This window comes from Drosophila albomicans, chromosome 3 (assembly GCF_009650485.2).
Source record: "Drosophila albomicans strain 15112-1751.03 chromosome 3, ASM965048v2, whole genome shotgun sequence".
NCBI lineage: Eukaryota > Metazoa > Arthropoda > Insecta > Diptera > Drosophilidae > Drosophila > Drosophila albomicans.
The window spans coordinates 32,576,406-32,596,518 of record NC_047629.2 but is presented as its reverse complement, the minus strand read 5'-3'; the positions used below and the strand labels follow the sequence as shown (position 1 = coordinate 32,596,518).

The window sequence follows — 20,113 nt, the reverse complement described above, 5'->3', positions numbered from 1 at the left end:
GTGCTCGCCATTAATTAACGCGCAAAGCCAGAGAAGTAAAGTTAACAGAACGGCGCACCTTTAATGAAACCAAATGTCAGCCAATTATGTTGCCACAGTCGTCGTAGTCGTAGCCTGGATGCAAATGACTGCAGAGCAGGTGAAGGACACACAGTCAACAGTTCAACAGAGGACACTATTTGCAGCCAATGCACAACACACACACACACACTCTCTCGTTTATATTTGACTGACCTTGGGCAATGTTTTTCGGGGCGTGTTGGGGTGTGGCGCCGGTTTCGCCAAATATGTTTTACGCATCACGCTGCAGACACGCACATGAGTCCCTCTGTTTTGTCGTATTTGACTTTGTGCTCACGATGATACCCCGTATATTCTTTTATTCTGCTGCTTTTTTATTACCAACTGTTAACTGCGCTGTCAGCAGCGACAGCGACAGCGACGTCGACTCTCTCTCGCTTTCGCTCGCTCTCTCTTTGGCAGCTGGACGCTTGCTCTTTGCTGGCCAGCCACGTGTTTTCTGTTTCTGTTGACTTTGCTTTGTGCTTGTTATTCGCTGTGAGCGAGCCACGAGGAGGCATCGTGTTGGCCAGTGTTGCCAGATCGCCAAACACACACAATTTCAGTTAACTGTCTGCGCTGCGTCGACTTTCGTGCGTAAGCAGCGAGAGCTTTTTGTAGAGTTTCACTTCTATCCTTTGCTGTCGTGTTGCCTTCAATGTGCAACAGATGGCGTTGTACGTATACGACAGCCCAAAAGTATGCTACAAATATTCGGTAGTGGAATCTCTTCTAGGAAGTTGGCAAACATTTGTAATACGCAAAGTTGTATCAAAGAATTTCTCATTTAATTTCTATTATATGCACATCTAAGTTTCAACAATTTTCTGTGGAAAATGCAAACTAATTTTATGAAATTAAAATAAATGATGCAAATTTTTGGCTAGGCAATTGTAATCGCGTTTAATTGCACAAACAATTGGTCAAAATTAATTGCACAAACAATTATAATTACAATAGCACGCGCAGCAATGTAATTGAATTTGCAGAGGTTACGTTTTCCTTTAACTAATATGACAATTTATGTAGTCTATTCCACTTTAATATTGAATAATCTTGGCAGCATTTTAGATTATTCATGCATGAAGTGTTTTCAATAACAAGCCAAAATAACCAGCAAATTATGGCATAAATATGTCAATAATAATGATGACATAAACAAGGCAGGCGAACTATGTAGAAACGACTTCAAGCCGCAATCAAAACAGAAGAAGCTCGTTGCCAGTTGCTTTCATATCATTATCATTATCATTATCAGCATCATCGTCATCAACATCAACATTCAGCGTTGAGGGTGAGGCGCATGGTGGCGTGCTAACAGGCACTAACAGCAAGGACGATTAAGATGCAAAGTGTGTATATTAGTATGTTAACACTCGGCACGGGGCATTGTCAATGTTCTAACTGTCCCTGTGTGTGTTGCATGCCTCTGTCTCTGTCTCTGTGTGTTACACTTGACTTGACTTCAGCAAGCTGCTGTGTCCTGTCTATCCTGTCCCGTCTGCTTGAGTGGCTATCCTGCCTATCCTATCCTACTGCTGTGTTTGGCATCTGAAATGCTATTCAGGAGCTGTACGGAGGGCACGCTTAACTTGCTCTCGTATATCAGCAGTTCACTCGTCTGTGTGTGTGTGTGTGTTTGGGTGTGCGATTGCCTTTGGCTAGAAGAAGTTGCCCTTTCGGTTTGTCTGTTGGAATTGATTTATTGGCCCAGTTGCTTGTAGTTCAAACTGGTCTAAGCCAAAACGACATTATTTTTGTTTTATTTGCCGCTTTCATTTCGCCTCCTCACTGTTTTTGTTTTGCTTTGGCATTATGACATTTATCGTTGTTTACATTTGTCACTTGACTGGGGCGTGGCAGGGGGCGTTGTATTTGGTTTGTTGTTGCGAAGGGGCGTTTTTCTTACCCAGCCCACTTAATAACACTTCTATTGACTAACACAATATGCACAGACTTATTCCCAATACTAAATCATATTCACATTTTGACCTACAGTGCGTATGAGCAATTTGCTTTTTAAAATGCGGTCGCTCTGTATGCGTGTGGCAAATGAAACAATATTTGCATGTATATTTTGCAACATGTCTGTGGGTGTGGCAGCACCTGTTGCACAACCAAAAGCCTCGTGTGTTCGTGTGTGTGTTTGGCGTTTTAAATTTAATTAGAGTCTTAAATGATTTGTGGTCGCCTCTGCGGCTCTGCGGCATACTCTCTCTCTCCCTCTCTCTATCTCATTGTGCTCTTGGCTGTCTGTTGTCTGCCTCTCCACATGACACTGAAATAAATGTCTAGCTGCGGTCATAAATATGACGAGCTCTAGCGTTAATTAGACATTGAGCTTGTTAACAACATCACATTGCAGATGTTGTCATTTTTGTTTTTGTTGCTCACTTTACTGCTCCGTTGCTCCAGTTATTGTTGCGGCTTTGGTTAGCAATTTGTAAAGTTAAATGGTTTGAAAATTACAAGATGTGGCAAACGTAAAGCAGTGTCAACTTAAATTGCTTGATGTGTATTATTTGGGGAGGATTAACGAGACTGAAAGATATCATATTGAGAAATAAATATGAAAATTATAATTGGTTGGAGATACATATTTATATAATGCTGGTTATAAGGATAAACTTTGATTATTTAATATATAGGTGATTAATAATATGTGTAAGAGTACAGTACCGATAGATCCGACAGTTTCTATCGACTAGCCACACCTCTGTTACAATTATGATTCAGACAATTTTGTGTCTCGTTTATATTGTTTTATTAGCATGGATAATTTCATGATATGAAAAAAACTGGTGTTGTTTGTTTAACATGCATTATTTAATAAATCATATTTTAATGAAATTTGTGGCAAAGAGAAGGAATAATGTGCTAAAAATGCATTTATTAAATTCATTCGTTTAGCAGATATTCCGCAAGCTGAATTTAAAGTAGGTGTTACTAAAATGTAGACAAAATAACTCAATAACTCTACAAATTTTCCATATAATATTAAAAGCATTGACGTAGCATAGTTTCAAATAAATAAGCACCGAATATCTTCTATTTTTGAGCTCAGTATTAACATATATAAAAAAGTTATAAAATCCAAATGCAAATTTTAAAGATAGAAAACACATATTTATGTTAAGGATATTTAATATAAGACCCAAGTTCTTATTAATAAAAGGAACAACTATTAGAGTCTTAAAACCAAAAATTTTATAATAAGATAAACACGAATATTATATATTATCGATTTACTCAGCATTTGCTCTATTAACACAAAAACTGAAATTTAGATAAAATCATTATAGGAATTTCAATGGATTACAAAATTTTGTAACCAATATCTTATATTTTTAGTTTTATTTTGAGAAAATTACATTTTGCATAATAATGTTCTGAGTTTTAAGAATTGATTTTTAAAGTGGTCTTATTTTAAGAATACAATTTATAAGACCAATGGGCTTGATTTTAATAACTTTTTTTTTTAGTGTAGGTTTTGTATATTTCTAATCTAATTACATTTTTAAAAAATGCCAATATTGGTTACATATTGAATAATTTTAAATTTAATATTGGTTACTTGCAAATACGGTAAAAGCAAGTAGCTGATACTTACCTGAAATTCGAATTGTCTCTTAACTAGAATTGATATATTAGAAGACATTTAAGTGAATCTTTTTGATTTGTGAACATTGATAAGAAAAATTATTTAAATATATTGCGCTGGGTATGAAGTTATTTAATAAATTGTTCTGTAATGAATGATTTTATTGACAATCTGATATATGGTCTTATGGTATATTTCGAATATAAAAATTCAACGATATGCCAAACATGCCCTTCGGTATATTTTAGTATTTTGTGGTATATTATTTGGTATAATTTAAGAATATTAACATATTGTTCTGCTTTTATTGGATGCGGGTATCTCACACTCGAGCACAGTCGACAGTGACTTTCATACTTTGTTTAATAAAGAAAAATAAACCAAAAATGTAATGAACTTGCTTTTTATCAGATGTTATGAAACTAGCCATTTTGCAGAGTATTAAATTTTTTAAACATTCTAGATCATCTATAATCTTTTGTTTTCGATCATGCATAGTTCGTTGAAAGTTCAATTTCACTATTTAGTTTTAATGTTGAATAAAATGATTTATATTTGAGAGCATCCTGTGTAATCATTTATTTTTAAAGTAAAGTAGTATAAGTTGTCGTCATTTAATTCAAGCTTTAGTCTTATTTCACTCATTTTATTTGGTTTTATTAAAAATTTAGTCAGCTAGTTGAGCTCCTTGGTCACATAACTAACGACGGACACTTCAATAGATGTTATCTGCATTGCAGCCGATTCCTGTTAATAAAACATTAACAGCGACTGAATAACAGAACGAGCTTTTCTCTCTCTCTTTGGCTCTGACGAAAGCTTCACAACACAGCGTGTGTTGTGGCTGTTTAGTGAAAAAGTTACGCATACGCCGCGTCTAACAGGAGTTCGGCTCCGGCTTAACAGCGCTCTGTTCGGGCCCAATTACACAATGCGAAGCGAGTGGATGCGAAGGTGATGCGATGTGCAATCGGGATTTCAGTTTGCTTTTACACTCTGCACATGAAACATGTGATTTTCCCCCGAATTCGAACTGTGCGCCGCCGCCTGTTTCAAGCAATTTTCCTTCAGACAATTCTTCCCGAGCATTCCCGTTCGGACTGTGTGCGTGTGTGTGTGTGTGTGTGCGTGACTGTTTGTGTGTCTGTCTGCCTGTATGTGTGTGTGCTGTGCCGTATCGTGCTCGTGTTTTTGTCGCTATGCTGACATTTCTTTCGTGTGTTTCATCGCGCTGTAAAATGTCAAAATGCGCGAGGCTCTAAAAAATTGGTTTGAATTGAACGGAACGGAAATCGCCAAAGTCGCAACTGATCAACACCACACAATTATCCGATTAAATTAACAAAAACCACTAATTAAAATTGCATAAATAAGTAGACTAATTATATATTGTAGTTGCAAAGAAAATTGCAAACAAATAAATCAAATATTAATTAGAAACTTGCATAAAATACTCATAATAGTCGTAAATTTAAATGGAAGTGAACAACAAAAAAGAAGAAAAAGTGCTTTGTGTGTGTGTTTGTATGAATATATATTGTGCATATAAATCAATAAGAGCAAAAGTCCGCTGTAGCAGTCGGGCTTAAATATTTAATTTGGTTTTAGCATGGCCTAAACACATAAGTGGCAATAAAATTTTTTGCGCTCTCACTCTGCGTGTGCATGTGTATAAATAAATAAGTAAACTGCGAACAGACAGACAGATATGTTATGTTTGTTGTTTCGGTGTGACCAACTCGTATCGTAGACCGCTGTCGCCGCGTGTGTGTGTCCTTTATTTATGAGACAGAAAAACAAAAGGAAAAAGCCGGACCTAAACGAAGTCGCAAAGCGATTCAAGTTCAAGCGCAAAACTTTTGCACACAAATTTATTGCCATCTGGCCCCCCGTTTAACCTTTTGTAAATGTTTTGGCGCATCGCCGTCGCGCTCGCGCAATCCTTCGCAACTCGTGTACTCTCGAGTCCTGCGGGCATCGTTTGCAACACACACAAAATATAACGGGCAACAAATAAAAAGGGAAAATCTTAAAAAAAGTGGAAGTAAAATAAAAGAGCATACGGAGGAAAAGCGCTCATAAAAGCCAATACAAACGATGCTACTGCTTCCGCTCCCGTGCGCACACACACACACACACACATAATACTTACACACACATCTACACACGCAGGCCGGCACACACGTCGTGAGTGTATGCGAAGAGTAGCTGCAATGGTATGTATGTAATCGAAATTTTGCTGGTTGTTCTTTTCTTTTCCCATCGAGGTGTTGCCGCCATTCTCGAGACTCAAGTGTGTGCACTCGACTATGAATCCGTATCCGCATCCGCATCCGGATCCGCAACCACATCCGCATCGACTTTGAATTTTAGCCAAACGTTATCCGTGTCTTTCTGCCGTTCATTTTTATTTTCATTTTCATTGCTTCGCTGTTTGCTTTACGTGCGTAAATTTTATATCAATAAAGGCTAAACTTTTGCTATGTTTGCATTGGTTTGGCCTTTGTCCCCACTTTAGTCAACAACAATTTAATATTGCGCCATTTCCTCGTCCCTCTACTCACACTTAAAGGTGTTCGAAACATTTTTGGGCTGAATGTAATGCATTATTCATGACGCTGTCTGCAACAGACATTGCAATGCACTCACATGTGTAATTAGTCTCAATTATTGCATTTCATTTATGCAAGACATTTTCCGCTCTGCTGGAGTTTGAGTTTATGCTCACTAGAGTTGCAGCTGTAATCCAATAATACCTGCAGGCTTTGCATAATGTCAACTAGTCGTGTCATTGTCCTACAAATTTAATCTCTATCTTGTATGAAGTATGAGCATTTCAATTAAACATTTTCGAAATACTCAAAGTCTAATAAATTTAAGTTTCTTAATTGTAATGTATTTTAAATGAAATTTGTGCATAGAAATATTTTTGAGTGAAGTTTCTTTATTTATAAATATTTGGAATGTTTCTTTAATTTGAGTAATTTGAGTTTCTACTCATTGGAATTCTAGCTGTAATCTAATAACACCTTTAAGCTTTGCAATACGTAAGAGACGACAAATCTAAGCTCAGACTTGTCGTATACTATATATTACTAGGAATTTGTGTTTAGTATAAACTGAAATTAAAGATTAACTCACAATTATTTGAGAAGATTTTTGTGTATGCTCAATCTGAATTTACTGAATTTTGTATTTGCTAAAATTGTGTATTGACAGTAATTAGGCTTTTAGAATAAAATTCTTGAATTTTGAAGTTAATGTTTGTTACAAGTTTAAAGTTGCAGCAGTAATTTAATAATACTTTATTGTCTTACTCATATGAAAGCTATCTTATCGTATACTTAATACTTAGAAGTGTTAAAATTCATTTATACTTAAGAAATAAAGCTGTCTTTTATATAAATTTATACAATTCGTGTTATTGTGCAACAAATGTTAGTTATTCCCAACGTTTACTCCCGTACATTTTAGCAAAGTGAAGAATTTTGTGTATGCTTTATCTTCACATATTTCTTTATGTTTAGCTTGCTGATTTTTCAATATCAGCAATTAGGTCTTGGGAATAAAGTTTTATTTTGTTTAAATTTATGCAAAATATAACTAACATGAACAGGTCGTGTCATTGTCCTGCAAATTTAAGCTTTAATTTGTCGTATTCTTAATATTACTAGGAGTAGTTCAATTGGCTGTTAAACCACACAAGTAGACTTGCTAGGAGACTCCTTTGATACCTGCTAGACCACTGAGGCTCTTAAAGCGTCAAGGTTTCGTCAAAACGTTTATTCAATCGTGAACTAGAATAAATGCGTCCTTATAATATGAGTATGAGGTTTAATCTGAATGAGTTTTCCTTAGAAATAATATTTTTATATTTTTATAAGCAACAATTATGTTTTCTGAATAGTCTTCGCATATATAAACATATACTAAATGCTATCTAATTATTTAAAGCCTATCTCTGGCGTGTTTCGACTATTTTTCATTATATTCCTGATAATTCAATTTGTGCCGCTTGCTGCAAATTTTACTCTACCTGAGCCACAATTGGAATCATGTGTCTGTTTATTAAATTAGTGCCACAATTCGAAGAACAAACTGCAACACCACACAAAATTCCCCCCGGATCTCTATCTCTTTCTCTCTCTGTGTGTGGCATAAACAAAACCGGAAAACAATCTGTTGTCTTCCTTGCTCCTCTCTTTGAGTTTGTTTACCTGCTTTGTAGCATACAAGCTGCTATTGTTGTATGCTGCAACCAAAGCATTTATGTGACTTGAGGTGTGCCATAAAATGTGCAACAATAATGCAACCAGGCAGCAGCAGCAGCAGCAGCAGGACTGCAGTTATCCAGGGCTGCACAAACATAACCGCAAGTACAGTAAACAAAATGTTATCTGAACTGCAACGAACTGAACAGAGAGTTGTACGCTCGACTCTCGACTGTGGTTTTCTCTCCAACTTGACATTGCAGTTGACATTATGCGCATTAAGTGCGCTTCAAATGCTGCAGCTGCCACTGTGGCACCCTTTAACTGCCACTGCCAGTGCAACTGATACGGATACTGACACTTGCCGGACGTTGCCCGTCAGTCGACAGCCGAAAGCCGGATGCCTTGTGGCCAGCCAAAGCGCTTTACTGAATTATGTCGTTGAGTTCAACTCGACTGACTCTAATGTTCACTACCATCCATCCCGTTTGTCCTCCGGAAAAGGGTGAACCGCTGTCGAGCACAACTGTTATGCTGGCAGGCACTCGGCTTTTGGTCTTATCCTTTGTTTCGCCCATAATTAGCATCGTCGTCGCATGTTGGGCCTTTAATTAAATATTTATCTAAATAAAAGAGGACATGCGTGTGTTTCGCCATGCCAAAAACAAAAAAAAACAAATACCGCACACAAAAAAGAGAAAGCGAGCAAGACCCCGGCAAGTAGCACTTTAAATTCATGCTGCTTTTAATAACAAAATGCATACGCGACACGGCACACGGTGCGTATACGCAATTTGTACCTTTATTTACGCGCGGTGTCGCAATCTGTTGTTAATTACTGAGCATTTCACTTGCAAATGACATTACTAATTCACCAAAAATATGCTATGCTTGTCCCAGCTGATACATACATAAAGATTTTAGATTATTTTGGGATTAGTTGTTCCATTAGAGTGTTTTTCGCTCAGAATAATGAAAATGCTCTAAAGCTGCAAAGATTTCACTAAACAGTAGTGAGTAAGTGACATTATTATTAATGCATAATTTTGGTAGTAATGATATATGTATACATAAAAGATATCTCTTAGTCGAGCATAGCTATTGATATTTTATATTCACGCGAATTGTAAACCTTTTGTGAATGCTTATCATTCGGCCTGTGGGCGTCTGCTAATGTCATTGAGTGTTCGCATCAGTGGGCAAAGTGCTTTAGTTTTTGAAATGTGCTTTTAACGCAATTATAATGATGTTAGATAACAGGTTAAAATAACTGAGCAGGATTCACCTGTAGTTCAGTTATTCAAACACAACATACGCGTATTGAAATGGTCGCTCTGGGATTAATTTTGTGTCTACTTCAGACCAGCCTAAGTCTGAACTGGACAGCAACTTCACCTGAAGAGGGTCACCTGAGTTATCTGCATAATTTGTTGCCCAAAGTGCACGAAGAGCAGACAGTTACTGCGATTCTGGTAATGAAACACAGTCAGGACACCAATTGTCTGTTGGAGCAACTGCATCTGCCAAATTGGCCAGTGCTGCGCCTTAATGAGATGGCCAGGATCAACATGAGCACAGAGGTCAGCAGACAAGCTCTTGCTCTGATTTGTCTGACGATGAATAATACTGTGAAGCTGCTTTCTTCACTGGCTGACAACTTTCATGGCATGCGAGAAGCCAGAATAATTTTATGGTTGAATGATGAGAAATTTCTTGATATAATTTCGAAGCAAGCAGATCGTCATCGATTCTATAATGTGCTGGCTCTTAACGCAAAAGGGAATTCAGTTATAATTCATCGAATGAATCCATTTCCATTTGCCTCCTTTACTCATCAAGGAAATTTGAATTCGGATCGTATCTTTATCGAGCACTGGCGCAATTTCCAGGGAAAAAAAGCTGTAACTATTCCGACTCTTGAGTTACCAAGTAGTTTTTATGTGACAAATCGTATAACGGGGCAAAGGAGATTACGTGGCTTTACTATACAGTTAATACGACGATTTGCTCAGAGATATAATATCAACCTTCTTATATTAAATCCTTTTAACGATATGTCTGTTATTTCGACTATAGATTTGATCCGCTTGGTAAGTCAGAGAAACATAGACTTTTCAAGCGCAATGCAACCATTAGGAGTAAAGTTGAAGCTTCCAGGCATACAAAATACGGTTAGTTTGGGAACTGCGGGCATCGAATTAGTTGTGCCTTGTGGACGGGAATTGACTTCCCGGCAAGTGCTCGAGAAACTGTTCCTCGGAAAAGGATTCATCTTTATATGCACTTATTTTTTGCTGGCATTGCTGGAATCATTTGTCACATCAATTACAAATTATTTGGGTGGCCGCGGATTTCGCTTCAGATACTCGGGATTGTTGCTGAATTTGCGAGTGATTCGCGGCTTTTTGGGATATGCGTCGCCAGAAGGACGTGCGAATAGTGCATCGATGCGTCAAATGGTGGTAATGCTGACATTATCTGGGCTTATACTCACGAGCTGGTTCAATGCCGCCTTTAGCACATTATTCACCAAGCATCTTGACTATCAGCATATTGAGACATTCGAACAGTTAGCGGAGAGTAAACTGCCTGTTCTTATGGACTGGAGTGTTCGATATCATATTGAAAAGGCGAACAAGAACATTCCTCATACTCTCTTCATGCCACCGAGAGCGCAAATAGATGCAATTTTTTCGCTGAACTCTAGCTTTGCCTATATAACTTTTTCCTATATATCGAGTACAGTTTACCAGATGCAAGAAATCGTGGAGCGTAGAATTCTCTGCAAGGCAAACGCTATAGATCTTGACAACCGTTTTCCGATGGGTACAATTGTGCAAACGAACTCTGTCTTTGGCCCTTCCTTAGATAGATTCATATTAAATGCTCAAAGTTCAGGCTTGGAAATGCATTGGAAACGTAAAACCTTTGAGGATATTCTCTATAATAGTGCTCATATAATGAAAAGCCGAGTCGAAGAATCGAACAATAATTGGGAGCTATGGAAATTGCAGTGGAAATTATTATTTATTGGACTGGGTAGCAGCTTAATGGTTTTTATTGGTGAGCTAGTTGTCTACTATTGGCAAAAATTTCGCTTGACACCAGCTTTTTAAACTTTATACATATACACATATGCTCATATTATAAATGCTTATATATAGAAATACATAGTTTGAAAAACTCTTTTAATTGATATGTTAGATTTAATGAACAATCTAAATTATTGGCAAATAAAGAAATAAACAATAATTGAAATTATTGATAATTGGAAAGGATTCCAGAAAGTTGGCTTTATAATTGATCAGAATAGAAGACCAGTCATTAACAGTACGTAAAACAACATCAAAGATATATCTTAAAACTTTAGTGTATAACTGAAATTATAAACCTTTTTTGGATATTATCAATCTACCTGGGAATTGTCAGCTAATGGCATACAGTGTGCGATACTTCATCAGTTTTTAATGTGTTTATACCTGATACTCGTAGTGTAGAGTGGTATTATAACACTGGGACAATAGGAAATATATGTAATATGCAGAAGAAGCCATCTTCGACCGAATAAAGTATATGTATATGTGTATGTATATTTTTGATCACAAACTATAACTGACGATCCATTAAAGCTTTAGTGAAAAATACAAAAGCGATCAGAAATAATTTAATGTGGCAAAAACAAGGTAAAGCTGTCGCTCTCCAATTGCTTCAATTTACAAAATAGTATATTCCACGGTACGTTTTAAATGTAGTAGTATGCCGTTATACCACATTTAGTTTTTGGTATATATGTGGTATTTTTCGGTCTATAAAATTTATGTAATTTACAAAATTACTACCATCGCATTGAAAGCAGGTATCTCACAGTCCAGCAAAAACGAGCTTTGTTAATTTTTAGTTTCTGAAAGGAGCTTTTAACGCAATTATGATGATGGTAGATAAACACATAAAACAACTGACCAGGATTCACCTGTAGTTCAGTTATTCGAGCACAGCATACGCGTATTGAAATGTTCGCTCTGGGATTAATTTTGTGTCTACTTCAGACCAGCCTCAGTCTGAACTGGACAGCAACTTCACCTGAAGAGGGTCATCTGAATTATCTGCATGATTTGTTGCCCAAAGTGCATGAGGAGCAGACAGTTACTGCGATTCTGGTAATGAAAAACAGTCAGGACAACAATTGTCTGTTGGAGCAACTTCATCTGGAAAATTGGCCAGTTCTCCGCTTCAATGAGGCGGCTAGGATCAACATGAGCGCAGAAGTTAGCAGACAAGTTCTTGCTCTGATATGTCTGTCGATGAATACTGCTGTGGAGCTGCTTTCTTCGCTGGCTGACAATTTTAATGAGATGAGGGAGGCAAGGATTATTATGTGGATGCCTGAGGAACATGCACATGAACTGCTTGCTATAATTGCGAAGCAAGCAGATCGTCATCGATTCTATAATGTGCTAGCTCTTAAGGTAAAAGGGAATTCAGTTATAATTCATCGAATGCATCCATTTCCATTTGCCTCCTTTACTCATCAAGGAAATTTAAGTTCGGATCGTATCTTTATCGAGCACTGGCGCAATTTCCAGGGAAAAAAAGCTGTAACTATTCCGACTCTTGAGCCACCAAGTAGTTTTTACGTGACGGATCCTACGACGGGGCAAAGGATAATGCGAGGTTATACTATACTGTTAATGCGGCGATTTTGTCAGAGATATAATATAAACCTTCGTACGTTGCGTAATTTCAAGAAGGTTTCTAATTGTACAAATACAGATGTAGTACGATTGCTCAGTGAGGGAAAAATAGATTTTTCAAGTTTACTGCAAACTTTGCACATAAGGTCGGAATTCCCAAAAGTACAAAGTACCTCTGTCTTGGCTGTGGTAAGCTACGATTTACTTGTTCCGTGTGGACAGGAATTGAATTCAGGGCAAATTCTTGTGAAAATATTCCCCGGCAGAGGAGTCTTCATGATGTTATTCTATTTGGTGCTGGCATTACTGGAGACATTTGTCACATCGACCACAAATTATTTGGGTGGACGCGGTTTTCACATAAGATACTCTGGACTGTGGCTCAATTTGCGAGTGATTCGTGGCTGCTTGGGATATGCATCGCCAGAAGGACGTGTAAATAGTGCATCACTGCGACAATTGTTGATAATGCTGACATTTTTTGGCCTTTTACTGACGAGTTGGATGAACGCTGTATTTAGCACTTTGTTCACCAAACTCCCAGAATATCAAAACATTGAGACATCGATTGACGTTTTAAAAGCATATTAGAGATAGTTGTCTTTTCCTTTTCTATAAATGAAAGCCCGCGAAATATTTTAAAGCATTAGTAAATAAAATGTTCTGATATTATAAACCTTTTGTGGATACTTATCTTTCAAGCTTGAATAGTCATAATGTCATAAAGTGTTGGCGCCGATTGACAAAACACTTTGGTTTTTGAAATGTGCTTTTAACGCAATTATGTATAATGATGTTAGATAAGACCTCAAAATTAACCTAAAGTTAACCTAAAGGATTAACTTAAAGTTTTGTTATTCAAGCCCAGCATACGCGTGTTGAAATGGTCGCTCTGGAATTAATTTTGTGTCTACTTCAGACCAGCCTCAGTCTGAACTGGACAGCAACTTCACCTGAAGAACATCACCTGAGTTATCTGCATGATTTGTTGTCCAAAGTGCATAAAGAGCAGCCAGTTGCTGCGATTCTGGTAATGAAACATAGTCAGGATAACAATTGCCTGTTGGAGCAACTGAATCTGCCAGATTGGCCAGTGCTTCGTTTTAATGAGGATGCAAGGATCAACATGACCACACAGCTCAGCAGAGAAGCTCTTGTTCTGATTTGTTTATCCAAGGATAATGTCGTGGAGCTTCTTTCTTCGTTGGCAAACAACTTTAATGGGATGCGAGAAGCGAGGATAATTGTGTTGTTAAATGAGGAGCCTGTTGAGGAAATACTAGTTACAATTACTACGCAAGCAGATCGACATAAATTCTATAATGCGCTGGCACTTCGGTCAAAGGGGAACTCATTCTTTATTCATCAAATGCAGCCATTTCCTGTTGCCTCATTCGGTCAACCAGGATTACATTCAGATTGTATGTTTGTCGAGCACTGGCGTAATTTCCAGGGGAAAGCTGTGTACGTCATGCGAAATGTTTTGCCAATGGAAACCTTTTCTGATTGGAGAACGGGCGAAGATAAAGTCAGTGGATATACTAATACAATTGTAAAGACTTTTTCTCAGAGATATAATGTCAGTCTTGTTATACTGAAATCGACCAATCAAACCATTACCACTGAAATGGTCATTCATTTGATAGCAGGTGAAAAATTAGATATGACTACCTTTGCTTTTTCAATAGGCATTTTATAAAGTGTGGATACCTTACAATCTACAATTAGTATAGAGGTAACAAATATATTTTTGGTTGTGCCATGTGGACAAGAATTTGCTTTATCGCAAGTTTTTAGATTTGTTTTCCCCGATTGTGGTTACAAGATGCTCGCATATTATTTGAGTCTTACTTTACTGGAATCTCTTGTGACATCCTTAAATAATTTTATTAGTGGACGTCCACTTAACTTTCACATTCTAAATGTTTTGTTTAATATAAGAGTTATTCGTGGAATTTTGGGATAAGCAGTACCAACTAGACGCTTAAATCGCATTTCATTGAGGCAATCCCTTATTACTTTAAGTATTTTTGGACTCTTAATTACGACTTATTTTAATGCCGCTTTGAGCACTTTATTGATCAAGCATCCCCACTACAAACATATTGAAACTTATGAACAACTAACGGATAGTGAGCTTCCGGTTCTTTTTAATTGTGGCACTAAGCATCTTATAGAACAACAACACGGTCGACAGTTTTTCAAAAACCATATACCAAATGCTGTGTTTCTTCCAATTCGAGATCAGACCCACCTATTGCTCTCCCTAAATAGAAGTTATGCTTACGAAGCCTATACATACTTTTGGATCTCTGTGAATATGATACAAAAGTTTTCCAAACTCGATAATTTATGTAAGCCGAAAGAGTTGTATTTTGCTAGAGATATTCCAATGGGTTCCATTATACAGAAGAATTCTGTTTATGGCTATGCTTTAGATAGGTTTATTTCAAACGCACAAAGTGCAGGATTAGATTTAGTTTGGAAAGACAGAGCTTATGCTAATATGTTCTTCAACAGACCAACTAAATTCAGCCCTATAGATAACAGCCAAACTCAATCAGTAGTTGAATTAAATTGGCTATGGAAAGTACTTTGTGCGGGATTGGGATAAAGTCTGTTGGTATTTTTTATCGAGCTAATAATGGGATGGTGTCAGAAAGGTCATATGGGCGAAGGTCACGAAATTGTTTAAAAAAGAATCCTTTTTCACTCAAATTAACTAAATTACAAATGAATTATATTGTTGCAATATTGTCATCAATAAAATATTTAACTATTTAAATTTACTATTTTAATACAATATAAAGAATAAGAATAAAGAAAATTATCTAAAACAAAAAACTTCCTAACACACAATACGATAGAATTATACTATATTCGAAGTAAGATACATAGATGCAATCGATTATGGCTCGACTGAGAGATGCTTATCTTCAAAAAAAGCAAAAAGGTACCGCACCTTTAACACAAATATGACAAAATAATTAACTCTAAATATTCTATCATGAACAAAATATTGGAGATTGTCAACCACAGCAATTACGATACAGCAACTGCAAACTTTTTTTTTTTTTGTCATATTAAAAAATTATAGAACGAGGTGGCTTTTAGTTTACTATAAATAGAAGACATGAACTTTACTGTCAACTACACAAAAGATATATCTTAATATCTTGGTAGATATTTAATACTTAATAATTAAGAGGAACTTTAAAAGCTTATGTTGATGCTTATCATTTTACCTAGTAAGGACAGAGAATGTCATAGAGTGTTCGCATCAGTGGGCAAAGTGCTTGAGTTTTTGAAATGTGCTTTTAACGCAATTATATTGATGTAAGATAATAGGTTAAAATAACTGAGCAGGATTCACCTTTAGTTCAGTTATTCGAGCACAGCATACGCGTATTGAAATGTTCGCTCTGGGATTAATTTTGTGTCTATTTCAGACCAGCCTCAGTCTGAACTGGACAGCAACTTCACCTGAAGAACGTCACCTGAGTTATCTGCATGATTTGTTGCCCAAAGTGCACGAAGAGCAGCCAGTTACTGCGATTCTGATAATGAAACATAGTCAGGATAACAATTGCTTGTTGGAGCAACTGCATCTGCCAGATTGGCCAGTTCTCCGCTTCAATGAGAAGGCCAGGATTAATATGAGTTCAGAAGTCAGCAGTCAAGCTCTTGCAATAATTTGTTTGTCTATGGATAATGCTGTGGAGCTGCTTTCTTCGCTGGCTAGCAACTTTAATGGAATGCGAGAAGCCAGGATAATTGTGTGGTTGAATGAAGAGGAATTACTTGAGATTATCGCGGATCAAGCAGATCGTCATCGCTTTTATAGTGTGCTCGCCCTTCAACCAAAAGGAAACTATGTTATTATCCATCAAATGCAGCCATTCCCATTTGCCTCCTTTACTAAGCGAGGGAATTTAAGTTTGGAACGCCTCTTCATTGAACACTGGCGCAATTTTCAGCTTAAAAAAGCGTTTGTAACGCAAGGTATTGGAACGCCCGAAGTCCCAAATACGCGAATTCGTAAAACGGAACAAGAAAAACTCATTGGACTCACGCCTTCAATTTTGATGGGCTTTGCTGAGCGGTATAACGTCAGTCTTATAGCTGTGGAAACGCAAAATGATACACTTTCCTCTCAAAATATGATTAATTTGGTTGCATCTGGAGAATTGGACATTTCTACTTTATCATTTTCAATAGGAAGTGTATCAAGAGTGGACGGCATACAATCTACAGTTAGTGTAGCCATATCAAATATATTTTTGATTGTGCCTTGTGGACAGGAGTTCACTTTAAGGCAAGTCTTTAGATTTGTATTTCAGGATTGCGAATACAAAATGCTCGCATGTTATTTGAGTCTCACTTTGCTTGATTCTCTTGTGACATCTATGAATAATTACTTAAATGGACGGACATTTAACTTTCACATTATAAATTTGTTGATCAATTTGCGAGTTATTCGAGGTACTTTGGGATATGCAGTACCAACTAGATACTTAAATCGTACATCGTTAAGGCAATGTCTCATCATCATATCAGTTTTTGGACTCCTAATAACTACTTACTTCAATGCCGCTCTGAGAACTTTACTGACTAAACATCCTGATTACAAACATATTGAAACTTTTGAACAGATATTGGATAGTAAACTTCCGGTTCTATTTGACTGGAGCACTAAACATCTCGTAGAACAACAAAACGGTCCAGATTTCTTTAAAAATCACATACCAAATGCCAATTTTATGGCGATTGGGAATCAGCTTGATTTGATGTTCTCCTTAAATAGAAGTTTTGTCTATCAATCGTATTCATATTTTTGGCGTCCGGTAAATATGATACAAATGTCGAGAAATGTTGAATATTTGTGTAGGTCAAAAGATTTGCATTTTGGTAAAGATGTTCCAATGGGTCCAATTGTTCAGAATAATTCTGTTTACGGCTATGCTTTGGATAGATTTATTTTAATCGTCCAAAGTTCCGGCCTAGATTTGATTTGGAAAGAACGATTTTTTATTGATATGTTCTACAGCAGAAATAGACAAATGAGACGTATAGATGATGCTCGAAGTCAATCGGTTTTTGAATTTAACTGGTTATGGAAAGTGCTGTATGTTGGATTGGGACTAAGCATGTTGGTATTTTTAATAGAGTTAATTGTTGCCTGGTGTCAAAAAAGACGTTTGGGGGAAGCACAAGAAATTGTATAAGCACTTTACTTGAATATTTCATTTAAAAAATTAAAGAATTGCAAAATAATAAATGGATTGAAAAATGAGAAAAAAAGAGGCATAACTCATATGATAACTAATAAATTTAATTGTGACATATATTTCAATGTATATTTGGTATTTATTCAATAAAATATATAACCAAATGGCAAGCTTTATTAAATACGTTAAAGGAACAATAGCTTAAAAAAAACTTAAAAGAAGTGGAAAACTTCGCCATCTTCCCATTTTCACAAAAAACGAAGTAGGAAGAAAGTCTTTAGAGCTCAAAAAAAAAAAATATGTGTAAAGAACTATATTAAAACGTGTTTCTGGTACAGTTTACATAACATTACAATTCAAATATACTCTAGACAACTTAATATACGTGATGTTGCATTACAGCTTTGAAGTTCTTGCAACTAAACTTGTCTTAACTGTTTATCTTGTTTTTTTTTTTGTTTAATTAAATTCATTTAGAGAAGAAATACTAACAATATGACATTGTCGACAATGATCATGGTTTGCTCAGTGTTATTATCCTTTATTGCGATTATAAATCTGTTGGGAAAATATATATGAAATCAGATCGGAATTTCAGCATACGCGTTTTATTAAGCTTATTTCGAATGGTGGCTTTTAGTTTACTATAAATAGAAGACTGCAAATTAACTAAACAGTCAACCACATTAAAGATATATCTTTTAACCTTGGCGGACAGGAAATACTGTATAAAACCTTTTTGGATGGTTATCATTCTACCTAGAATGGTCTGTTAATGTCAAAGAGTGTCCTTAGTGTCGGTTGCCAAAGTGGTTTAGTTTTTGAAATGTGCTTTTAACGCAATTATATTGATGTAAGATAATAGGTTAAAATAACTGAGCAGGATTCACCTTTAGTTCAGTTATTCGAGCACAGCATACGCGTATTGAAATGTTTGCTCTGGGATTAATTTTGTGTCTACTTCAGACCAGCCTAAGTCTGAACTGGACAGCAACTTCACCTGAAGAACGTCACCTGAGTTATTTGCATGATTTGTTGTCCAAAGCGCATGAACAGCAGCCTATTACTGCGATTCTGGTAATGAAACATAGTCAGGATAACAATTGTCTGTTGGAGCAACTTCATCTACCAGATTGGCCAGTTCTCCGCTTTAATGAAACGCTAAGGATCAGCATGAGTTCAGAGGTCAGCAGGGAAGCTCTAGCTCTACTTTGTTTGTCCAAGAATAATGCAGTGGAGTTGTTTTCATCGCTGGCAGCCAACTTTAATGCGATGCGACAAGCCAGGATAATTGTGTGGTTGAATGATGAGGAATTACTTGTAATTATTGCGGAGCAAGCAGATCGTCATCGCTTTTATAATGTGCTCGCCCTTCAGCCAAAAGAAAACTATGTTATTATTCATCAAATGCAACCATTCCCATTTGCCTCATTCAGTCAACAAGGATTAAAATCAGATCGCATCTTTGTCGAATATTGGCGCAATTTCCAGGGTAAAGAAGCATTCATACAGCCAAGTTTTGTACCTACTGAAAGCGCAACTATTTTTGATCACAAAACCGGTCAACAGAAATTCAGTGGATTTACGAATACAATTACAAAGTGCTTTTCTGAGCGATATAATGTCACTCTTACATTGCGTGGATCGGTTCATGAAACACTTTCCCCTGAAGCTGTAATTTTAATGATTGCGTCTGGAGAATTGGACATGTCTACCTTGGCATATTCAATTGGTATTGTTCCCAAATTTAAGAGCATTCAATCTACTGTTAGTGTGGCAATATCCAATTTAATTATAATTGTGCCTTGTGGACATGAGTTGACTTTCAAGCAAGTCTTTAGAATTGTTTTCCCCGATTGTGGTTACAAAATGCTCGCATATTATTTGAGTCTCACTTTACTGGAATCTCTTGTGACATCCTTAAATAATTTTATTAGTGGACGTCCACTTAACTTTCACATTGAAAATGTTTTGTTTAATATACGAGTTATTCGCGGCATTTTGGGATATGCAGTGCCAACTGGATTCTTGAATCGGATCTCATTGAGGCAATGCCTTATTACTTTAAGTGTTTTTGGGATGATGACGACCAGTTATTTCAATGCCGCTCTGAGCACTTTACTCACTAGTCATCCGCATTACCAGCATATTGAAACGTTTGAACAACTAACGGATAGTAAAATTCCGGTTCTATTTGATTGGGCCTCTAAGGAATTCATAGAGAATCAATACGATAGAGAGTTTTTCAAAAAGCATATACCAAATGCTGTGTTCGTTCCAATTCGGGATCAGTTTCACTTACTGTTCTCATTGAATAGAAGT

The 20,113-nt window shown here is 36.6% G+C and overlaps 1 protein-coding gene across 5 annotated transcripts in view; it reads left to right on the top strand.

Annotated features, from left to right (window-relative positions):
- Positions 1 to 20,113, top strand: part of LOC117568731 (potassium channel subfamily T member 2) — a 161,739-nt gene that overhangs the window by 62,707 nt on the left and 78,919 nt on the right. Inside the window, exon 1 of one of the 5 annotated variants that reach the window (XM_052004970.1) lies at positions 4,833 to 5,877. The exons of the other annotated variants lie outside the window; for them this stretch is intronic. The gene's annotated coding sequence lies outside the window, so the exon portion shown is untranslated. Of the gene's footprint in view, positions 1 to 4,832; positions 5,878 to 20,113 lie in introns of those variants that run through there. 5 annotated transcript variants of the gene reach the window in all.